General features: G+C 47.0%; 1 protein-coding gene, 1 long non-coding RNA gene, 1 other non-coding gene and 1 pseudogene across 5 annotated transcripts in view; 3 read left to right on the top strand and 1 right to left on the bottom strand.

The window, feature by feature from the left end:
- Positions 1–2,617, bottom strand: part of LOC105498260 (ASH1 like histone lysine methyltransferase) — a 232,084-nt gene extending 229,467 nt beyond the window's left edge. For all 3 annotated transcript variants that reach the window (XM_071083894.1, XM_071083898.1, XM_071083903.1), the window contains exon 1: positions 2,481–2,617. The gene's annotated coding sequence lies outside the window, so the exon portion shown is untranslated. The remainder of the gene's footprint in view (positions 1–2,480) is intronic.
- Positions 2,472–22,873, top strand: part of LOC105498261 (uncharacterized) — a 46,395-nt gene continuing 25,993 nt past the window's right edge. The window contains exon 1 of the long non-coding RNA XR_011616305.1: positions 2,472–2,608. This is a non-coding gene — a long non-coding RNA (uncharacterized lncRNA). The remainder of the gene's footprint in view (positions 2,609–22,873) is intronic.
- Positions 2,627–5,953, top strand: LOC139359821 (WAS/WASL-interacting protein family member 1-like; annotated as a pseudogene).
- Positions 17,829–17,938, top strand: LOC139360521 (U6 spliceosomal RNA). The gene has a single exon (XR_011617929.1). It is a non-coding gene; the product is annotated as a U6 spliceosomal RNA (small nuclear RNA).

Genomic DNA, 22,873 nt, shown 5'->3' with positions numbered 1-22,873 from the left:
ACTTCTAGGAATGTTTCCCTCTTCTATGTCGTTTTGAGACCCGCCACCATCAAACACTTCACAGACTCAACTGAATTAGCATCTCTTCAAGCACAGAGACCACATATTATTCATTTCTGTATCTCCTGCATAGGGCTAACTCAGTGTTTGTTATAACTAAGCTAAACTCCAAGATAGGAGCTTCAAATCACCTCAGGCCCAATCCAAAACTGAAAAAAGACAAACCTACTTCTCAGAGTTTAGGAACAAAAATATACTGACAAAGAACAAAGCCATAGATACTTTGTGCTACATTAGCTTCCCTTATCACCAAATTCAGAGTTGGTTACTAACACTGCAGAAATACATTTGTGACGATAAAAAGAATACATAAAAAACATGGATCCTAAAGTTCTGCTGTCAACATGTTCAACTACTATCACGGACTCCTTCACCTTAAACGCATACTAACATCCACACACCCCAACAAAGAAAATGAAAGGTTTTCAAATGAGACCTAAATATAAATTGGCTCTATTTCATTACACTTTAAGTTCCTAAAATCCTATGTATAAATCACGTGATTGTGCTTATGCTCATCTTCTAACTTGAGGGCCCAGTGTCTTTCATCAGATTCTCAGAAGGATAAATGACCCCCAAAAACTTTTAAGAACCACTAATCTAGCCTATCAAGAAACATCCCATTTTCCAGAATACAGTTAAGTTGGCTTAGTTCATGCACTCTTTCCTCATATTCACAGAGGGGATTCTTACTATATGAAATCAATCTTTCAAAGGATTCCTTCAGCCCAGCCAAGAAGTTCCAACATCCACAGGTACATATATTAACAATCACCAGAACCCAAAACCAGATCTCTGATTTTAATTCCACACTGCTTCACTCAACTTAGTATCTGCCACTGTCAAAACAACTCCCCTCAGGTTGTACCCAGGCTATTTACAGAGATACCCTGATTATCCTCACCCCAAGGCATGGACGATTTATTGAACAGGCAGTCAACAAATACTTGTTGAATGAATGAAAAAGGATCCTTCCTCCCACAGATTTCAAGTTAAGCTGTCAGCACCCATGCAGCTGCTCTGGTAGAGGTTAAGCTGTGAAAGCCTTCTCTCCCTCACACGTACAACCTCAAGTGTCAGAAATGCTCTGCTTCCCCCATAAACAAAATAATATAGCCATGGACATGCATTTCATACAGGTCAGACCGGGCAAGGACATCTACTTTCCACATACATATCTGACACAATTGGTCTCCTCCAAATACAATCCAACCAGTCATATGTGCTCCTATCTTTCCAACATACTCAGATTTGCCGACAAAGACTTCCTGAGGCACCATGGTATGCTGAATATACTGCTGCAGCAGTAGTGAAAATATGGGAGTTACAGTCTCAACTTTGTCACCAATTTAATATGCGGCCTTGGAGAAGTTCTCTCCTTATGCCTAAATTAACTATTTTGTAAAATGGAAGAAAGCATCCTACCATTTTCACAGAGATTTAGTATCACAAAGAAATTGAAAGCGCTTTCTTATTGTATTTGTAAACTATTACTATAAACCCGCGACAACAAATAAGGCCACCCATTCTTTACAGCTTTGTAGCAATGATTCTGTTAAAGATATTTTGGGCCTTCACATTTACACAACTCACTCTAACCAAAGGCACAAACTATTAAGACCACAACTGGCTATGCTAAGTTTCTCCCCTCCATGACCTCACAGACACATGCTGTATAGAACACTACCATTGCCACTCTTTCCCAACAAGTAACTAGGGGCTCCCAATCCCTAAAATACACACACATATCAACCTGCAAGGAACCTCCCAACATTTATTCAAGAAATAAGCTAACTTATAACGGGAACTCCATTACACTTACACAAATCAAGGCAAACTCTTCCGGAAACACTTTCCATCCTCGCATACACACACCAACACAGCCGCTACACATCAACAGACCATCTGTCTTCTAGACCAAAAACACCTCTTTCCATGTACAAACTAATCAGTGACATTTATTAAACTTACAACACTGAGATCATCCTGCCGTTCCTACATACCGTTCAACGCGGCAGGGACACCACAGACCTTGTCACACAGGTAAACTCCCCTCTCAGGATCGTGTCCCCGACCACTCTTATCCCTTAATTAAACACACACAAACTGGACTATGGGGGAGGCTCCGATCATGCCTACAAACACAAACTAACCTGTCAGGGGCACAGACGACTCCGCCTCCACTCGCTTACTTTCCAGCCCCCTCCGGGAGTCCGCCTGTCAGGGACACCCCTTCACCCCGCCTGGAGGGACTTCCCGGTAGGCTCAGGATCCCCCTCCCTGCTCTCCCCTCCCCCATCTTCACCACTGCTCTCCCGGAGGTCCAGGTCCGGGAGATGACAGTGGCTCCCAGGAAGCCCAGGATTCAATCGCTGAGAGAGTGCTTAGGCCCGAAGGCCTGCCCAAATCGTTCTACTCACCGTGTCGGAGGCCGAGGCCGAGAGCGACGAGAGTGCAGGGAAGTGGGGAAGAGGGGGTGGCCGCCAGGCTCCTCCGCTTCCCTGGGTCCACGGCGGATCCCTCCCGCTTGTCAGGAGGCGGCCAGCGGGTAAGCTGACTGGCGGAAATGCGAGAGAGGAGAAGGGAAAGGTGGAGGCTAAAGGGGGCAAACTGAGGGGAGGCGGGTCCCGCAACCGAGACTGGGATCGTCTCCCCTCCGCAAAGCGAACCCAAAATGGCGGCGGGAGCGGCGGCGGCGGCGGCAGCAGAGTGGCGGCGGTGGCGGCGGCTGCTCCTCCAGAGGGGAGGGAGCGAAGGGCGCCTAGCGCCCCCCCAACCTCCCACTCCTCCCTCCTCGCGTTCTTCCCCACCGTCCCCCGCTCCGCCCGACTCCGGCCGCGTAGCGCGCACGCCCGCCCGCAAGCGTACGAGTGTCTACGGGCTAGTCGCTGGCTGCTCCCACCAACCACCACCTTCGGCCGCCCAGCGCGCCAGCCAGCCCGTACGCGCTCACCCACGGGAACCTCCTCGCCCAGTCCCCCACTCCCCCTCAGGCCCTGTCAAGCCGGCTCCGGCGCAGGCCCTCACGCGTACCTTAAGCGGCGCGAGCCCAAGCCTCCTCCTCCTCCACCTCCTCCACCTCCTCTTCTCTCCTCCCCCCTTCCCCGCCCCCACGGCCACCAACCGCCGCCACGGCCACGGCCGCCGCCGCCGCCGCCGCCGCCGCCACCGCCGCCGCCAGCCCCCCCAACCCTCCACCCCTCGCGCGTGCGCCTCCCACAATCCCCCCCGCGGGACTGTTCCATTCCTGTCGGCTGCAAGGGCAGGAGAGGAAGGGACGGGAAGAGCGGGTCGGGGCTTGACGTTTGACTGGAATTGCCAGAGTGGCGGCCCGAGCCCCACGACAACCTACCTCCCTAGGCTCGTTGCCGCGGCGCTGCGGCTCGCCTCCCCCTGCTCCTCCTCCTGCTCGAGACCGCGGAGAGCGGATCGAGGGCTGCCTAGCGCCCCTCTGCCGGCCGGTGGTTGGAGGCCGCGGCGGCTGCGCGTTGAGTCGTTTCCTGCCGGATGACCTGAGCCTACTTCGCAGTCGCAGGACGAGTGCTTTGGAGCCGGTCCCGGGCGGTGTGTGCCGGTCGCCTAGCCAGGAGAACTGGTCCTCGACTCACGGTGAGGGAATGGACCGACACGGGGGTTGTACCGCTGAGGAAAAGGAGCGGGACTCCGGACCTCCAGGAGGTAGGGAGTGAGGCCAGTAGGACCGGCGCACCTCCGGGGGGATTCCTTCCGGACGCTGAGTTGCCAACCTGAGACCCGAGGAAGATCGGCATGATGGTCTGCTTTTTGTTGTTGTTAACCTGCCTCGGATTTCTCGAAGTTCACACCACTGTCCATATGCGATGATGTTTGTTTGCCCTTGACGCACTTAACTCATGGATGGTACTTCTTCAGCCTCGTTAGGCAGGCTGATGATAGAGGATGAAGAAACCAAGTGTTTCTCATTCAGTTCTGGACTCAGTCTCCGTTTTCTTCCTTCAGCAAGTTATTTTTCTTAGTTCCTTATCAAAAAGTGTACATAAAAATTAGGCAACTCCAAACATGCCTCCAGGGTTGATGTGTGAAATAATAATATAATATATTAAAATGGAATTAGGTCCTAGGCATAGGGCAAGTGCAGAATATTGCCGTGTTGTCATTTACAGTTGTTGATATCGATAAGGTTTGTGGGTGTAATTGGTAGTGTTCTGTCCCTCCAAGTCGTTAATAAAACAAAGCAAACATAGACCTGTTAGGTTTCTGTGGCTACTGAATATTTGTTTCTCAAAACACTTGACTGATATTTGGTAATTGAATGCAGCAGAAATACAGACGATTAAAGTCCACAAATAATTCTAAAGTTTACTTGATCTAGTAGTTTTTACCTTTACCCAAAGGGTAAAGCAGAATAAATTACCGGAAGGATCTACTTGGATTTCCCTTTCTTTCACATTTGTGGACTCCTGGGGATACAGGAAATAATTCAAAAATGACTGTTCAAAAGCCCATGCAAGGCCAGGCGCGGTGGCTAACGCTTGTAATCCCAGCGCTTTGGGAGGCCGGGGTGGGCGGATGACCTGAGGTCAGGAATTCGAGACCAGCCTGGCCAACATGGCGAAATCCCGTCTTTACTAAAAATACAAAAATTAGCCAGGCATGGTGGCAGGCGCCTGTAATCCCAGCTACTGAGGAGGCCGAGGCAGGAGAATCGCTTGAACCCGGGAAGCGGAGGTTGCAGTAAGCCGAGATTGTGCCATTGCCCTCCAGCCTAAGCAACAAGAGTGAAACTCCCTCTGAGGAAGAAAAAAAAAAGCCTTTGCAACCTCCAAAATTCAAGTAGACAGTCCCAAATTTCCCCTGTAGGATATGTGGACTAAGTGTTGTTTACTTGTTTTGTTTATTTAAGGTAAAGAGGAGGCCGGGCGCGGTGGCTCAAGCCTGTAATCCCAGCACTTTGGGAGGCCGAGACGGGCGGATCACGAGGTCAGGAGATCCAGACCATCCTGGCTAACACGGTGAAACCCCGTCTCTACTAAGAAATACAAAAAAATAGCCGGGCGAGGTGGCGGGCGCCTGTAGTCCCAGCTACTCGGGAGGCTGAGGCCGGAGAATGGCGTGAACCCAGGAGGCGGAGCTTGCAGTGAGCTGAGATCCGGCCACTGCACTCCAGCCTGGGCTACAGAGCGAGACTCCGTCTCAAAAAAAAAAAAAAAAAAAAGAGGAAAGCAGCCTTAATTACCTCATTGTATGTTTTCTTAACCAAGTCCCACACTTTCATGGAGCCCACTTGTTTACCAATCTTTTGTAGTTGCATACGTGCAAGTGTATTATGCTATCAACAACTTTTTTTATTTGAGAGCAGGGACTATGTCTACTACTTAATTTACATAAAGCATCACAGGCTAGTGCAAAGCAAGTCACAGAAATATTCAAATGAGGCTGGGCATGGTGGCTCACGCCTGTAATCCCAGCACTTTGGGAGGCCAAGGTGGGTGGATCACGAGGTCACAAGTTCAAGACCAGCCTAGCCAACATAGTGAAACCCTGTCTACTAAAATTACAAAAAATTAGCCGGGTGTGGTGGCGGGCACCTGTAATCCCAGCTACTCGGGAGGCTGAGGCAGGAGAATTGCTTGAACCCGGGAGGCGGAGGTTGCAGTGAGTGGAGATTGCACCACTGCATTCTATCCTGGGCAGCAATGCGAGACTGTCTTAAAAAGAAAAAAAAAAATCCAAAAAAAATTAGGTAGGCATGGTGGAGCACCTGTAGTCCCAGCTACTTGGTAGGCTGAGGCAGTAGAGTCGCTTGAACCTAGGAGGGAGAGGTTGCAGTGAGTCAAGATCACGTCTTTGCAGTCCAGCCTGGGCAACAAGAGCGAAACTCCGTCTCAAAAAAAAAAAAAGAAAAGAAAAGAAATATTGAAATGAATGTCAGATACTTAAAAATACCAAAAGAGAAAGGCAATTAGCATTTGTGGACTACCATGCCAGGGGAATGCGTATTCCTGTTTAATCCTTACTATAAACAACACTTTGAGATAGATAATCTTACCCTCATTTTACAGAAGAGAAGCTTGAGGCCCAGAGAAGTCCAGTAACAATCTTTAGTTTGCCTGTCTCTTAAAAGCATTACTTTTTTCACTACACCACATTTTCTTCAAAGTAAAATTTCTCATCAGCAGCATAATTGCTGTGCTTCAAAGAAAAAAAAATGCCTTTAATGGAATTTCACTACACCAGTGTATAGGGAGAGTTACTTACATATGGTCTCTGTGTTAAAGTGACTTTCAGTAACTATAATGATCAATGAATTATCAACTACATATAAGCAAATGAGATAGGATTCTGTTTTTTCATATATGCCCCAGAGCCAACTAGAGACTAAAATATATTAAGTGCTCAATGAAATGACCTCACTGAATGAACAAACCCTGAATTATTTGAACCAATGAAGTTAGAATAATGGTTTCCCCACTTCTTAATCCCTGAAACCTATAAATATGATATGTTACATGACAAGGGAAAAATCAGGATGCAGAGGGAATTAAGGTTGCTAATCAGCTGACATTAAACTAAGGAGATTATCCAGGAACGAGCGCTCTGCAATGGCCCTCTTCAGTTTTACTTCTGTAGCTGCCCATGCTTGTGCTCATTTTCAGACAGTAGCTGAAAAGCATGTAAGCTGCTAGCACCATAGAAATCCGTCGAAGCTCCCTTTCTTCAAATTGGATACTTGTCGTAATACCTGTAGTAACCTCTTTGAATGCTCCAACAGTGCCTTCTTGTGTGAGATCACGCATTAATATTTAGTTTGGCAGTTCCGCTAGTTTGACATCCAGGAGTTTCTTCTCCCTCACTGGTACAGCCAACTCCATCTTGGGGTCCTGGTCTGATATAAACTTTTAAAATGAGGTTTCAGGCTGGGCACAGTGGCTCATGCCTATAATCCCAACACTTTGGGCAATTAAGGCAGGAGGATTACTTGAGGCCAGGAGTTCAAGACCAGCCTGGTCAACATAGCAAGACCCCATCTCTACAAAAACTAAGAAAAATTAGCCAGGCCATGGTGGCATGTCCAGGAGTTTGAGGCTGCCATGAGCCATGATCGCACACCACTGCACTCCAGCCTGGGCAAGCGAGCGAAACCCTGTCTCTAAAATGTAAAACAAAATAAAGTTAATTTTTTTTTTTTTAACTCTTGAGACAGAGTTTTGCTCTTGTTACCCAGGCTGGAGTGCAGTGGTGTGGCTCACCGCAACCTCTGCCTCCCGGGTTCAAGCAATTCTCCCGCCTCAGCCTCCTGAGTAGTTGGGACTACAGGCGTGTGTCACCATGCCCATCTAATTTGGCTAATTTTTGTATTTTTAATAGAGATAGGGTTTCGCTACATTGGCCAGGCTGGTCTCGAACTGCTGGCCTTAGGTGATCCACCTGCCTCAGCCTCCCAAATTCCTGGAGTTATAGACATGAGCCACCGTGCCTGACCAAGAGTCTTTAAAAATATTGACTAGGTGTGGCGGCTCATGCCTGTAACCCCACACTTTGGTAGGCCAAGGCAGGTGGATCACCTGAGGCCAGGAGTTTGAGACCAGCCTGGCCAACATGATGAAACCCCGTATCAACTAAAAATACAAAAAAATTAGCTGGGCGTGGTGGCGGGCGCATGTAATCCCACCTTACTTTGGAAGGCTGAGGCAGGAGCATCACTTGAACGCAGGAGTTGGAGGTTACAGTGAGCCGAGATTGCGCCATTGTACTCCAGCCTGGGCAATAAGAATGAAACCCTGTCTAAAAAAATAAAATAGCCAGGCGCGGTGGCTCAAGCCTGTAATCCCAGCACTTTGGGAGGCTGAGACGGGCGGATCACGAGGTCAGGAGATCGAGACCATCCTGGGTAACACGGTGAAACCCCGTCTCTACTAAAAAAATACAAAAAACTAGCCGGGCGAGGTGGCGGGCGCCTGTAGTCCCAGCTACTCGGGAGGCTGAGGCAGGAGAATGGCAGGAACCCGGGAGGCGGAGCTTGCAGTGAGCTGAGATCCGGCCACTGCACTCCAGCCTGGGCGACAGAGCGAGACTCCATCTCAAAAAAAAAAATAAAAAAATTAAAAAAATAAAAATAAAAAAATAAAATAAAATTATTTATCTTTTATTTTACTTTATTATTATTATTATTTGAGATGGAGTCTCACTATTGCCCAGGCTGGAGTGTAGTGCCACGATCTGGGCTCACTGCAACCTCCGTCTCTTGGGTACAAGCGATTCTCCTGCCTCATCCTCCCAAGTAGCTGGGATTACAGGTGCCTGCCACCACGCCTGGCTAATCTTTGTATTTTTAGTAGAGATGGAGTCTCACTGTGTTGGCCAGGCTGGTCTTGAACTCCTGACATCCTCAAATGATCCACCCGCCTTGGCCTCCCAAAATGCTGGGATAACAGGCGTGCGCTACTGCCCCTGGCCTTTTTTTTTTTTTTTTTTGTGGGGAAGTCTCACTCTGTTACCCAGGCTAGAATGCAGTGGCGCAATCTTGGCTCACTGCAACCTGCACCTCCTGGGTTCAAGTGATTCTCCTCCTGCCTCAGCCTCCTGAGTAGCTGAGATTCCAGGCACCCACCACCATGCCTAGTTAAGTTTTGTGTTTTAGTAGAGCCGGGGTTTCAGCATGTTGGTCAGGCTGGTGTTGAACTCCTGACCTCAAATGTTCCACCCGCCTCGGCCTCCCAAGGGTTTTTTGTTTATTTATATTTTTTTATTTACTTATTTATTTATTTTGAGACAGAGTCTCGCTCTGTTGCCCGGGCTGCAATGCAGTGGTGCATTCTCGGCTCACTGCAAGCTCTGCCTCCCGGGTTCAAGCCATTCTCCTGCCTCAGCCTTCCGAGTAGCTGGGACTACAGGTGCCTGCCATCACGTATGGCTAATTTTTTGTATTTTTAGTGGAGACGGGATTTCACTGTGTTAGCCAGGATGGTCTCCATCTCCTGACCTCATGATTTGCCTGTCTCTGCCTCCCAAAGGCTGGGATTACAGGCGTGAGCCACCATGCCCGGCCTTTTTTTTTTCTTTTTTTTTTTTTTTTGAGACACATTCTCGCACTGTCACCCAGGCTGGAGTGCAATGGCGCAATCTCGGCTCACTGCAACCTCCCCCTCCCGGGTTCAGGCAATTCTACTGCCTCAGCCTCCCAAGTAGCTGGGATTACAGGTGCCCGCCACCATGCCTCACTAATTTTTTTTATTTTTAGTAGAGTGAGGATTTCACTATGTTGGCCAGGCTGGTCTTGAACTCCTGACCTTATGATCCGCCCGCCTTGGTCTCCCAAAGTGCTGGGATTACAGGCGTGATCCACTGCGCCTGGCCAGTTTTTTGTTGTTTGTTTTTTGTTTTTTACAAAAATGGGAACAGAAATTTTTTGGATTTGAGATTCTGTTGGATTTTGGAATATTTGTGTTATACCTGCTGTTTGAACATCTCAAATTTGAAAATCTGAAACCTTGGCCGGGCGCGGTGGCTCAAGCCTGTAATCCCAGCACTTTGGGAGGCCGAGACAGGCAGATCACAAGGTCAGGAGATTGAGACCATCCTAGCTAACCCCGTGAAACCCCGTCTCTACTAAAAAATACAAAAAACTAGCCGGGCGAGGTGGCGGGCACCTGTAGTCCCAGCTACTCAGGAGGCTGAGGCAGGAGAATGGCGTAAACCCGGGAGGCGGAGCTTGCAGTGAGCTGAGATCCGGCCACTGCACTCCAGCCTGGGCGACAGAGCAAGACTCCGTCTCAAAAAAAAAAAAGAAAAGAAAAGAAAATCTGAAACCTTAAGTGTTAACATGAACACCTTAATAAAGTTTGGACAGTATTTCTTTCATAAACAATATTATTGATATTGCTAACTATTAATGTTAGAAATGAAAGTCGAGAAAGATAATTACCTGCAACATTAGCACCCAGAAATACCCAATTGCGTTGGTATTTGTTTTAAGTTTTCATTTTTATGCGTCTCCACCTCAGAACCATAATCTAAATTTACAGTTAAATTCATAACAATACCTCAGTGGTGTACCATTGAGTCCTAAAATTCTAGAATGTTAATCCCAGTCGTGTGTGTACACTAACATACCTTTTGTGAAGTCTTTTGAAACCTATCAGATACAGCCTGGAGTCCATTTTGCTGAAGAGTATCTAGAATATCTGCTACCCTAACAAGCAATCATAGTCCCTTCCATAGTAGTTTAAGTTTTAAATTGTTCACCGTTCTGAGTAGTGTGATGAAATTTTGCACCACACTGTCCTGGATGTGAATCAACATAACCACGCCGTGTGTGCTGCCCATCGGTTAGTCATTGACATCATCAGCTTTTGACATCCAACTGTGGACATCGGCATGACTCAATGATTCAGGATCACCCAAAACAGATGATCCCCCTTCTTAGGCATAGTCAGAAGGTCGATAGTAGCTACATCACAATTCCTAAGTCATTCACTGTACTCATCTTGTAAGGGTTTTGTCATCTCACATCAACACAAGAAGGGTGAGCACGGTACAATGAGATATTTTGAGAACAAGAGAGACTATATTCACATAACTTTTATATGGTATATTGTTCCGTTTTCTTATTGGTTATTGTTCATTTGTTACTGTGCCAAATTTATAAATTAAACTTGATTATAGGTATATACCTATAGGAAAACTGTGTGTGTGTGTTTGTGTGTGTGTTTGTTTATTTAGTGATCAGTACTCTCTATGGTTTCAGGCATCCCCTGGGAATCCTGCAGTGGGATCTCCGGAGGATAAGGGGGTACTACTGTATTTCCTTCCTTCTTTTTTTTTTTTTTTTGAGACGGAGTCTGGCTCTGTCACCCAGGCTGGAGTGCAGTGGCGCGATCTCGGCTCACTGCAAGCTCCGCCTCCCGGGTTTACGCCATTCTCCTGTCTCAGCCTCCCGAGTAGCTGGGACTACAGGCGCCTGCCACCTCGCCCGGCTAGTTTTTTGTATTTTTTAGTAGAGACGGGGTTTCACCATGTTAGCCAGGATGGTCTCGATCTCCTGACCTCGTGATCCACCCGTCTCGGCCTCCCAAAGTGCTGGGATTACAGGCTTGAGCCAATTTCCTTCCTTCTTGCTTTCTCCATTGCAGAAGAGCTAATGCAGCTTTAAAAGCTGGGGAACTTTAAAAAGTATATATTGCGTCATCACTTGCACTGTTATCAGAATTGTAAACTACATGCATATTTCTAGCAGAAACACCTATAGGTACAAGACTGAGGTTGGCCAGACACGATGCTCACGTGTAATCCCAGCACTTTATGGGATGCTGAAGTGGGAGAATTGCTTCAGGCCAGGAGCTAAAGACCAGCCTGGGCAACATAGACCCCATCTCTATAAAAAAGTAAAAATTAGCCTTTCATGGTGGTACATGCCTGTAGTCCAGGCTTGTCGAACCTGTGGCCCATGGGCCTCATACAACCCAGGACTGCTTTGAATAGGGCCCAACACAAATTGATAAACTTTCTTAAAACATTATAAGCCTTTTTTTTTTTTTTTTTTTTTTGCGATTTCGTTGTTGTTGCTGTTTTAGCTCATAGCTGTTGTTAGTGTTGGTGTGTTTTATGTGTGACTCAAGACAATTCTTTCGACGTGGCCCAGGAAAGCCAAAAGATTGGACACCCCTGCTGTAGTCCAAGCTCCTCAGGAGGCTGAAGGCAGAGGATCGCTTGAGCCCAGGAGTTCAAGACTGCAGTGAGCGATGATACCACTGCACTCAAGCCTTGGAGACTGCAGGGACCCTATCTCAAACCAAACAAAAAAACCTGAGAGCTTGGAGAAGTTAGCACTGTTGAAGTTTGTGATAATCAGTAAATTTCAGAAATGCTTTACTTTTATAGCCCTAATGTTGCTGTAGGAATCCAAACCTGGGGAGATAGATATTATTAAGATGAGAAAATATAGTGTAAGGAATTCTGCTTTTTCTATCTGAAATTATGAAAACAACGAAATTACTCTTTGTGGCTTGGCACGGTGGCTTATGCCTGTAATCCCAGCACTTTGGGAGGCCAAGGCGGGCAGATCACTTGAGGTCAGGAGGTCAGCCTGGCCAACATGGTGAAACCTCATCTGTACTAAAAATACAAAAATTAGCCAGGCATGGTGGCAGACGCCTATAATCCCAACTTCTTGGGAGGCTGAGGCAGGAGAATCATTTGAACCCAGGAGGTGGAGGTTCAGTAAGCCAAGATCACGCCACTGCACTCCAGCCTGGGCGACAGAGTGAGACTCTCTCAAAAAACAAAAAAGAAATAATCTTTGTGAACCAAACTTTTCCTATGGGACTCAGGATTTAGTACAATCTCAACCTCAACACTGTTGACATTTGGGGATGGATCATTCTTTGTTGTGGGGGACTCTCCGGTGCATTGTAGACTGTTTAGCAACATACCTGGCCTCTACTCACTCGATGCCAGTAGCATCCCCCCCTCCCTCCTTCAGTTGTGACAACCAAAATGCCTCCAACCATTCATTGTCAAATGTTGGGGGAGGGGACAAAAGTCCCCCTGGTAGAGAACTACTAATTTAGAGAAAGATTACTGATCGTGAGGAATCAGTCTGGGTTTAGTAGAAAAGAAAGTCATGGCAGACTAATACATCCTTCTTGTTAGAATTCCTGAAATGGCTGGGCATGGTGGCTCACGCCTGTAATCCCAGCACTTTGGGAGGTTGAGGCTGGTGGGTCACGAGGTCAGGAGTTCAAGACCAGCCTGGCCAAGATGGTGAAACCCCGTCTCTACTAAAAATACAAAACTTAACCGGACATGGTTTCGAGCACCTGTAATCCCAAACTACTCGGGAGGCTGAGGCAGAGAATTGCTTGAACCCAGGAGACAGATAATTTTTTTTTGTTTTTTTTTTTTTTGAGATGGAATTTCACTCTTGTTGTCCAGACTGGAGTGCAATAGCATGATCGTGGTTCGCCACAACCTCCGCCTCCCTGGTTCAAGCAATTCTCCCACTTCAGCCTCCTGAGTAACTGGGATTGCAGGCATGTTTCACCACGTCTCGCTAATTTTGTATTTTTAGTAGAGATGGGGTTTCTCCATGTTGGTCAGGCTCGTCTCGAACTCCCGACCTCAAGTGATCGCCCGTCCTGGCCTCCCAAAGTGCTGAGATGACAGGTGTGAGCCACCGCGCCAGCCAAAAAAAGAATTCTTAGAATGGTAGATCAAAGTAATTCCGTTATTGGTATGTCCTCATTAAAGTTAGACATTTGATAATCTCACAGAGTGGATTTTTGGAGAAATGTATACTGAATGTTTAACTGGTTGAATAACCATACCCAAAGGCTACACGTTAGCAAAATGGGTTGAAGTTCCCCTAACCATGGACATCTAGGCAGTGGTTGTCACTGTTGGCTGCACATTGGAATGAGCTGGGAAGCTTTAAAAATATTGATGTCCGGGTCACTATCAGAGGCTGATTTAATTGATCTGAGGCACACTCTGGGTATCAGAATTTTTAAACTATACCCAAGTGGGCCAGACACAGCGGCTCATGTTTATAATCCCAGCACTTTGAGAGGTCAAGGCAGGTGGATCGCTTGAGCCCAAGAGTTTGAAAGCAACCTAAGCAACATAATGAGATCCTTTCTCTACAAAAAAAGATACAAGAATTAGCTGGGCATGGTGGCACGCGCCTGTAATGCTAGCACCTGAGAGGCCAAAGTAGACAGATCACTTGAGCTCAGGAGTTTGAAACTAGCCTGGACCACATGGCGAAACCCTGTCCCTACCAAAACAAAACAAAAAAAAAACAAATACCAACTGGCCAGACGCAGTGGCTCACGCCTGTAATCCCAGCACTTTGGAATGGCGAGACTATCCTGGCCAACATGGTGAAACCCTGTCTCTACTAAATATACAAAAATTAACTGGGCCTGGTGGCAGGTGCCTATAATCCCAGCTACTAGGGAGGCTGAGGCAGGAGAATTGCTTGAACCCAGGAGACAGAGCTTACAGTGAGCCGAGATCACGCCATTGCACTCCAGCCTGGGTTACAAAAGCAAAACTCCATCTCACAAAAAAATTAAAATTAAAATTACAAACTGTAGCCAGGCTGTGCTAGGTAATCTTATCCTGTTAAATAGTTGTATCAATGACTTGAATGAAATTGATATGGATATATTTTTTCAAATGTATACCTTTTGCAAAAATTTTAAAGGGTAGGTAATATGTTGGTGATTTTAAAAAACAAAAAGATCGGCCGGGCGCGGTGGCTCAAGCCTGTAATCCCAGCACTTTGGGAGGCCGAGACGGGCGGATCACGAGGTCAGAAGATCGAGACCATCCTGGCTAACACGGTGAAACCCCGTCTCTACTAAAAAATACAAAAAACTAGCCGGGCGAGGTGGCGGGCGCCTGTAGTCCCAGCTACTCAGGAGGCTGAGACAGGAGAATGGCGTAAACCCGGGAGGCGGAGCTTGCAGTGAGCCGAGATCGCGCCACTGCACTCCAGCCTGGGTGACAGAGCCAGACTCCGTCTCAAAAAAAAACAAACAAACAAACAAAAAAAAAAAAGATCTTCAGATGTGGAGTCTACTATTGGATCCTATAACAAAAAGAAGACATTAGGCTGCGTGCAGTGGCTCACGCCTGTAATCCCAACACTTTAGGAGGCAGAGGCAGACATATCGCTTGAGCCCAGGAGTTGAAGACCAGCCTGGACAACATGGCGAAACCCCATCTCAACAAAAAACACAAAAATTAGCCAAGTGTAGTGGCCCATGCCTGTAGTCCAAGCTACTTGGGAGGCTGAAGACCAAAGGTTGAGGTGGAGGTTACAGTGAGCCAAGATCACGTCATCACACTGCAGCCTAGGTGACAGAGCAAGACCTTTTCTCAAAAAAAGAAAAAGACGTTAGCAGAAAAACTGAGGAAATCCGAATAAAATCTATAGTTTAGTAAATAGTATTGTTCCAACTTTAATTTCTTAATTTTGATAATTGATAATTGTACTGTAGTTATATATATATATACACACACACGTATATATATAACATTAAGGAAAGCTGAATGAAGAGTGTAAGAAAGCTCTTTGTACTACCTTTGCAATTCATCTGTAAGTTTACATTTGTTTGTTTGTTTGTTTGCTTGCTTGCTTTCAAATAGGACCTCACTCTGTTGCCCAGGCTGGAGTGCAGTGGTGCAATCCTAGCTCACTGCAGCCTCGATCTCCTTGACTCAAGGAATCCTCCTGCCTCAGCCTCCTGAGCAGCTAGAACTACAGGCACAGGCATCCATGTTCAGCTAATTTTTTTGATTATTAGTAGAGATAAGATCTTCCTATGTCAGACTGGTCTTCCTAAGTGCTGGGATTATAGGCCTGAGCCACCGTGCCCAGGCTCCACTAATTTTAGAAGTTTTTGTTATGTTTTTTGTTTTGTTTTGTTTTTTTGAGATGGCGTCTCCTTCTGTCGCCAGGTGGGGGTGCAGTGGCGCGATCTCGGCTGACTGCAACCTCCACCTCCCAGGTTCAAGTGATTATCCTGCCTCAACCTCCCGAGTAGCTGGGATTACAGGCACATGCCACCAGTCCCAGCTAATTTTTTTTTTTTTTTTTTTTTTTTTTTTTTTTTTGAGACAGAGTCTCGCTCTGCCGCCCAGGCTGGAGTGCAGTGGCGCCATCTCAGCTCACTGCAAGCCCCGCCTCCCGGGTTCATGCCATTCTCCTGCCTCAGCCTCCTGAGTAGCTGGGACTACAGGCGCCCGCCACTACACCCGGCTAATTTTTTTGTGTTTTTAGTAGAGATGGGGTTTCACCATGTTAGCCAGGATGGTCTCGATCCCCTGACCTCATGATCCACCCGCCTCGGCCTCCCAAAGTGCTGGGATTACAGACGTGAGCCACTGCGCCCGGCTTAGCTAATTTTTGTATTTTTAGTAGAGACGGGATTTCACCATGTTGGCCAGGATGGTCTCGATCCCCTGACCTCGTGGTCTGCCTGCCTCAGCCTCCCAAAGTGCTGGGATTACAGGTGTGAGCCACCATACCCAGCCTAATTTTAGAACATTTTTATAACCCCTAAAATAATCCTATCAGTAGTCACATTCCATTTCTCCCTCACCTACCCTCTGGCAACCACGAGTCAATTATATAATTAATAAGCAAATTCTGGACATTTCATATAATTGAAATCATACTATATGTGGTCCTTTGCAACTGGCTTCTTTTACTTTGTTATCAGGGTTCATTCACGTTATATCATGCATCAGAACTTTGTTTCTTATTGCCAAATAATATTCCATTATATTGCTATACCACATTATGTTTATTCATTTATCAGTTGATGAACATGTGAGTTTTTTCCACTTTTTGGCTATTATGAATAATACTGCCATGTACATTTGTGCACAAGTTTTGTATACAGATGTTTTCATTTTTCTTCTATACTTGAGAGTGGAAGTGCAGGTCATATGGTAACTCCATGTTTTACCTTTTGAGGAACTGCTGGACTTCTCCAAAGTGGCTTCACTATTTTAAAATTCCGACAGCAACGTATAAGAATACCAGTTTGGGGCCAGGCACGGTAGCTCACGCCTGTAATCCCAGCACTTTGGGAGGCCGAGGCAGGCAGATTGCCTGAGCTCACGAGTTCGAGACCAGCCTAGGCAACACAGTGAAACCCCGTCTCTACTAAAGTACAAAAAATTAGCCAGGCGTAGCATCATGCACCTGTAATCCCAGCTACTCGGGAGGCTGAGTCAGGAGAATTGCTTGAACCTGAGAGGCAGAAGTTGCAGTGAGGCAAGATTGTGCTGCTGCACTCCAGCCCGGGTGACAGAGCGAGACTCCGTCTCAAAAAAAAAAAAAAAAAGCCGGGCGCGGTGGCTCACGCCTGTAATCCCAGCACTTTGGGAGGCCGAGGCGGGCGGATCACAAGGTCAGGAGATCGAGACCACGGTGAAACCCCGTCTCTACTAAAAATACAAAAAATTAGCCGGGCGCGGTTGTGGGCGCCTGTAGTCCCAGCTACTCAGGAGGCTGAGGCAGGAGAATGGCGGGAACCCGGGAGGCGGAGCTTGCAGTGAGCCGAGATCGCGCCACTGCACTCCAGCCTGGGCCACAGAGCGAGACTCCGTCTCAAAAAAAAAAAAAAAAAAAAAAAAAAAAAAAAAAAAAAAGGACCAGACGCAGTGGCTCACACCTGTAATCCCAGCACTTTGGGAGGCCGAGGCAGGTGGATCACGAGGTCAGGAGTTCAAGACCAGCCTGGCCAACATGGTGAAATCTCTTCTCTACTCAAAATACAAAATTGCCGGGCGCGGTGGCTCACGCCTGTAATCCCGGGACTTTGGGAGGCTAAGGCAGGCAGATCACGAGATTGGGAGATTGAGACCAACCTGGCTAACACGATGAAACCCTGTCTCTACTAAAAATACAAAAAACTAGCCAGGTGTGATGGCCGGCACCTGTAGTCCCAGCTACTCGGGAGGCTGAGGCAGGAGAATGGAGTAAACCCGGGAGGCAGAGCTTACAGTGAGCTGAGATGGCACCACTGCACTCCAGCCTGGGCGAAAGAGCAAGACTCTGTCTCAAACAAAAACAAAAATAAAAAAACAAAACAAAACAAAATTAGTTAGGCATGGTGGCACACACCTGTAATCCCAGCTACTCGGGAGGCTGAGGCAAGAGAATGGCTTGAACCCAGGAGGCAGAGATTGTGATGAGCCAAGATCGCACCACTGCACTCCAGCCTGGGTGATAGAGTGGGATTCCATCTCAAAAAGAAAAAGGAAAAAAAACAGTTTTCTGCTCGCTTCAGCAGTACATATACTAAAATTGGAACCATAACGGAGATTAGCATGGTCCCTGTGCAAGGATGACGCGGAAATTCATGAAGTGGCCCATACTTTTACTGGATAAAGAAAACGTGATACATATACACCATGGAATATTATGCAACCATAAAAAGGAATGAGATCATGTCTTTTGGAGTGACATGCATGAAGCTAGAAGCCATTATCCTCAGCAAACTAACACAGGAACAGAAAACCAAACACCATATGTTCTCACTTATAAGTGGGAGCTGAACAATGAGAAAACATGGACATAGGGAGGGGAACAACACACACTGGGGCCTGTCATTGGGGGTGTCAGGGGAAGGAGAGCATTAGGAAAAATAGCTATTGCATGCTGAGATTAATACCTAGGTGATGGATTGATAGGTGCAGCAAACCACTATGGCACACATTTACCTGTGTAACAAACCTGCACATCCTACACATACCCCAAAACTAAAAATTAAAATTAAATAACCACAGATCATCAATACTTGTACTTTCTCTTTTTTTGAGACTGAGTTCTGTGTCGCCCGGGCTGGAGTGCAGTGGTGCGATCTTGGCTCACTGCAACCTCCGCCTCCCAGATTCAAGCAATTCTCCTGCCTCAGCCTCCCAACTAGCTGGGATTACAGGCGTGTGCCATCATGTCCAGCTAATTGTGTATTTTTAGTAAAGACAGGGTTTTGCCATGTTGACCAGACTGCTCTCAAATTCCTGACCTCGGGTGATCCACTTGCCTCAGCTTCCCAAAGTGCTGGGATTACAGGCGTGAGCCACCATGCCAGGCTAATACTTGTACTTTCTATGAGTAAAAATAAATGAGTTCTTTGAACCTCAAAACAAAATAAAAAAAAGAGAAAATCTCAGTTTTTCCAGATCCTGTCCAACACATACATTGTCAGTTCTTTTGATTTTAGCCATCCTAGAGGATGTGAAATGGTATCTTATTGTGGTTTTTATTTGCATTTTCTAGATGACTGATACTGTTGAGCATCTTCTCATGTGCTTATTGGCCATTTGTATAACTTTTATACTTTGGAGAAATGCCTACTCAAATCTTTTGCCTTTTTTTTTTTTTTTAATTTGAGGCAGAGTCTCACTCTGTTGCCCCGGCTGGAGTGCAGTGGTGCAATCACGGCTCACTGCAGCCTCAGCCTCCCAGACCCAGGTGATCCTCCCACCTCAGCCTCCTAAATAACTGGGTCCACAGTGGCACACTACCACACCTGGCTGATTTGTTAGATTTTTTTGTAGAGAGCAGGTCTTATTATGTTACCCAGGCTGGTCTCAAACTCTGGGCATAAGCGATCCTTCTGCCTCAGCCTCAAAAAAGTGCTGGGATTGCAGGTGTAAGCCACTGCACCTGGCTCTTTTGCCCCTTTTTATTTTATTTATTTATTTATTTATTTTATTTATTTTATTGTTTATTTTATTTTATTTATTTATTTATTTATTTTTTTGAGACAGTTCGCTCTTTTGCCAGGCTGGAGTGCAATGGCGTGATCTCGGCTCACCGCAACCTCCACCTCCTGGGCTCAAGCGATTCTCCTGCCTCAGCCTGCGGAGTGGCTGGGACTACAGGCATACACCACCATGCCCAGCTAATTTTGTATTTTTAGTAGAGAAGGGTTTTCACTATGTTGGCCAGGCTGGTCTCAAACTCCTCACCTCAGGTGATCCGCCCACCTCAGCCTCCCAAACTGCTGGGATTACAGGTGTGAGCCACCCGCCAGGCCCCGCATTTTTAAATTGAGTTGCTTTTTTATTAAGTTGTAGGTGTTCTTTATATATTATGGAGATAAGTTCTACGTGATTTGCAAATATTTTCTCCAATTCTGTGGGTTGTCTTCCACTTACTTGATGGTATCCTTTGAAGTACAAGTGTCTGATTTGGATAAAATTAGGTTATCTATTTTTAGTTTTTTGTTTGTTTTTTTTTTGAGGCAGAGTCTTGCTCTGTCACCAGGCTCATGTGCAGTGGCGCAACCTTGGCTCACTGCAACTTCCGCCTCCTGGGTTCAAGTGATTCTCCTTTCTCAGCCTCCTGAGTAGCTGGGACTACAGGTGCACATAACTATGCCCATCTAATTTTTGTATTTTTAGTAGAGATGGGGTTTCACCATGTTGGCCAGGATGGTCTGGATATCTTGACCTTGTGATCCGCCCACCTCAGCCTCCCAAAGTGCTGGGATTACAGGTGTGAGCCACTGTGCCCAGCCTATTTTTAGTTCTTTTGCTTGTGCTTTTGATGTTACATCTAAGAAACCATTGCCTAACACACGATAATGAAGATTTACTCCTATATTTTCTTTTTTTTTTTTTTTTTTTGAGACGGAGTCTCGCTCTGTCGCCCAGGCTGGAGTGCAGTGGTGCCATCTCGGCTCACTGCAAGCTCCGCCTCCCGGGTTCACGCCATTCTCCTGCCTCAGCCTCCTGAGTAGCTGGGACTACAGGCGCCCACAACCGCGCCCGGCTAATTTTTTGTATTTTTAGTAGAGACGGGGTTTCACCGTGGTCTCGATCTCCTGACCTTGTGATCCGCCCGCCTCGGCCTCCCAAAGTGCTGGGATTACAGGCGTGAGCCACCGCGCCCGGCTACTCCTATATTTTCTTCTGTAGAAAATTAGAGGCTGAGCATGGTGGCGCACACCTGTAATCCCATCACTTTGGAAGGCCAAAGTGGGTGGATCACCTGAGATTAGGAGTTCAAGGCCAGCCTGACCAACATGGTGAAACCCTGTCTCCGGCCGGGCGCGGTGGCTCAAGCCTGTAATCCCAGCACTTTGGGAGGCCGAGACGGGTGGATCACGAGGTCAGGAGATCGAGACCATCCTGGCTAACACGGTGAAACCCCGTCTCTACTAAGAAATACAAAAAAATAGCCGGGCGAGGTAGCGGGCGCCTGTAGTCCCAGCTACTTGGGAGGCTGAGGCCGGAGAATGGCGTGAACCCGGGAGGCGGAGCTTGCAGTGAGCTGAGATCCGGCCACTGCACTCCAGCCTGGGCTACAGAGTGAGACTCCGTCTCAAAAAAAAAAAAATAAAATAAAATAAAAAAAGAAACCCTGTCTCCAGTAAAAAGACAAAAAATTAGTTGGGCATGGTGGCAGGCGCTTGTAATCCCAGCTATTCGGGAGGCTGAGGCAGGAAAATTGCTAGAACCCGGGAGCGGAGGTTGCAGTGAGCCGCGATCCTGCCATTGCACTCCAGCCTGGGCAACAAGAGCGAAACTCTGTCTCAAAAAAAAAAAAATAGAAAACTCGGCCCCTGCAAGTTTTTGTGTTTTGTTTTTGTTTTGAGATGGAGTCTGGCTCTGTTGCCCAGGCTGGAGTGCAGTGGCGCGATCTCAACTCACTGCAAGCTCTGCCTCTCGGGTTCATGCCATTCTCCCAGCCTCAGCCTCCCGAGTAGCTGGGACTACAGGCACCTGCCACCAAGCCCGGCTAATTTTTTGTGTTTTTAATAGAGACGGGGTTTCACCACGTTAGCCAGGGTGGTCCCGATCTCCTGACCTCGTGATCCGACCGCCTCGGCCATCGGAAGTGCTGGGATTACAGGCGTGAGCCACCATGCCTGGCCGCCCCCTGCGAGTTTTATACCTGTAGCTCTTACATTTTGGTCTGTGATCTATTTTGAGTTCATTTTTGTATCTAATGTGAGATAGCGGTCCATTTTCATTCTTTTGCATGAGTATCAGGCTGTCCCAGCACCATTTGTTGGAGACCATTCTTTCCTCATTGAATTGTCTTGGCATCCATGTTGGAAATCGGTTGACCATGATCATGTAAGTGTATGCCAGTACCAGATGATCTTGATTACTGTAGCTTTACAGTAAGTTTTGGAATCAAGATGTATGAGGCCTTTAAATTTGTTATTTTTCAAGAATGCTTGGGCTGGCCGGGCGCGGTGGCTCAAGCCTGTAATCCCAGCACTTTGGGAGGCCGAGACGGGCGGATCACAAGGTCAGGAGATCGAGACCATCCTGGCTAACATGGTGAAACCCCGTCTCTACTAAAAAATACAAAAAAAACTAGCCGGGAGTGGTGATGGGCACCAGTAGTCCCAGCTACTCGGGAGGCTGAGGCAGGAGAATGGCGTAAACCCGGGAGGCGGAGCTTGCAGTGAGCCAGGATCCGACCATTGCACTCCAGCCTGGGTGACAGCGCCAGACTCCGTCTTGAAAAAAAAAAAAAAAAAAAAGAATGCTTGGGCTATTACAGGTTCAGGAGTTTGAGACCAGCCTGGCCAACATGGTGAAACCCTGTCTCTACTAAAAATACAAAAATTAGGTGTGGTGGCGTGCACCTGTAATCCCAGCTACTCGGGAGGCTGAGGCAGGAGAATTTCTTTTTTGTTGTTATTGTTGTTGTTGTTGTTGTTGTTGTTGAGACAGAGTCTCGCTTTGTCGCCCAGACTGGAAGGAGAATTTCTTGAACCCGGGAAGCAGAGGTTGCAGTGAGCCGAGATCAGGCCACTGCGCTCCAGCCTGGGCAACAGAGCAAGATTCCATCTCAAAAAAAAAAAAAAAAGAAAGAATCTGTTATTCTCGCTGGGTATAGTGGCTCACACGTGTACTCCCAACTACTCATGAGGGGCTGAAGTGAGAGGTTGCATGGCCAGCGGTTTGAAACCAGCCTTGGTAATGTAATGAGACCCTGACTCTAAGAAAATAAAAAAATAATAAAGGGCCAAGTGTAGTGGCTCACACCTGTAATCCCAGCATGTTGGGAGATGGAAGCAGGATGATCCCTTGAGCCCAGGAGTTTCAGACCAGACTGGGTAACATAGTAAGACCCTGCCCTGTCTCTACAAAAGCAATTAAAAATAAATTAGCCAGGTGTCAGGTGTCATGGTGTGCACCTGTAGTCGTTACTTGGGAGGCTGAGGTGAGACGATCATTTCAGCCTGAGAGGTCGAGGTTGCAGTGAGCCGTGATCACGCCACTGCACTGAAGTTTTAGCACACAGTCTTTGAGATACCTTTCTAAATTGGCACAGGCTGTTTCTGAC

The sequence above is a fragment of the Macaca nemestrina genome, chromosome 1, assembly GCF_043159975.1.
Source record: "Macaca nemestrina isolate mMacNem1 chromosome 1, mMacNem.hap1, whole genome shotgun sequence".
NCBI classification, from domain to species: Eukaryota; Metazoa; Chordata; class Mammalia; order Primates; family Cercopithecidae; genus Macaca; species Macaca nemestrina.
Note: the sequence above shows the minus strand (reverse complement) of the source record. Positions and strands in the feature narration are given on the sequence as shown.